Source organism: Alligator sinensis, unplaced genomic scaffold (genome assembly GCF_000455745.1).
Source record: "Alligator sinensis unplaced genomic scaffold, ASM45574v1 scaffold892_1, whole genome shotgun sequence".
Taxonomy (NCBI): domain Eukaryota; kingdom Metazoa; phylum Chordata; order Crocodylia; family Alligatoridae; genus Alligator; species Alligator sinensis.
Genome location: NW_005843161.1, coordinates 275801 through 277297, shown reverse-complemented (window position 1 = coordinate 277297; position 1497 = coordinate 275801).

Sequence of the window (1497 nt, the reverse complement as noted above, 5' to 3'; positions counted from 1 at the left end):
GCCCCTCACAGCAGCGCGTCTTGTCCGCGGAGACCCAAGGCCCCGCGCGCCTCCCCAGGGCACAGCAGCTTGTTCTGGGGGCGAAGGGCAGTACCGGAGCCTTTCTCCTGTCCTGGGGCTCTGATGGGAGGGGTCCCAGCTTCCCATCGCTGCCCCCTCGCCGTGCCCGCACTGCGGCACTCGGCTCACAGCCCCGCTCCTCAGATCTCACCCCGAGCAGGGCCGCTGGGTCTCCGCGCAGCTCCGAGCAGGGTTGTTTTCCTTCGTTTTTTCTTTCTTCTTTTTTGTTTTTTTTTGTTTTAAGTCCGTGCCCGGAGACACAACACACCTGTTGTAGACCTTCACCGCACAGCTCGGTGGACAGCGGGAAGCAAGTGTATTGCTGGAGCAATGCCTAGATCGCCTGCCCCTGGACAGAGAGACAGCCCTGGCGTCCTCCGCCTAGCGCAGTCTGTGCGCGACTCGCTTCTGCACACACGCGTGCTTGTCCCGCACATCCCTGCACAGGTCCACGGTGCTCACACTGCGCACGAGGAAGAGCAGGGGCGCTGCGGCCCCCCGGTCGCACCGCGATACTGTCCGGCAGCAAGGAGCCCAGTCTCACCTCCAGGGTTTGAAGGCTTCAGTGCAGCGTCTCTGAACAGCTGCGGGTTACTGTTCTCCCTACAAGAAAGAAACCCGGGGCTGACGGTGTGGCTACCGCCAACCACAGAAGAAAGCCCCGCAGGCCTCCCGCATGACCCGCCGTGGTCGCCAAAACAGCTGTCGCAGCTCTCCGGCTTCGCCTGCGGGCCCGCGCCAGCAGCGCGCCGTGGGCTCCGCGCCCCGCGGACAGGCAGACAGCTGACGTCATGGGCATCGTCCCGGGGTAGGGAGAAAACCCGGCTCAGTGCTGCCCTCCTGTGGTGCGCTCTGAGCACTGCAGCCATGAGAAGCGGTGCCGCGGAGGGGAGAAGAACCCGCTGCTCGGTGTAAAATAGTATAACATTCAGAACAGGGAGCTGAAGTGACGGTGTTATTCATTTCGTACTTACTTTAGAAACCTTACATTGTACAGAAATGTATCCAATAAGGCTGTGTGTGTATACCGATATATAGATAGCGCGCGCGCGCGCGTGTGTGTGTGTGTGTGTGTACTACACACCCTCATTAATATAGTTATCTCTGTCTCTACCCGTGGCGATAGTGATGTAGCTGTTCAGCTATCGTCTTTGCATATAACCGCATGCGAATGCCTGGTTAATACATACGTACTAATAGGTGTCATGTGCATTGTGTATCCACACGTAGTGTGAAGAGAAACCCGGCTCACTGCTGCCCTCCGGTGGTGCGCTCCCAGCACTGCAGCCACGAGGAGCGGTGCCACGGAGAGGACCCCGCTGCTCGGTGCTGCCCTCCTATGGTCCTGTCGGGGCATTGCCACAGCCGGTGAAGGCGGAGACAAAGCCCTGCTCAGCTCCGCCCTCCTGTGGCCGCGCCGGGCATTCCGGCGGGGAG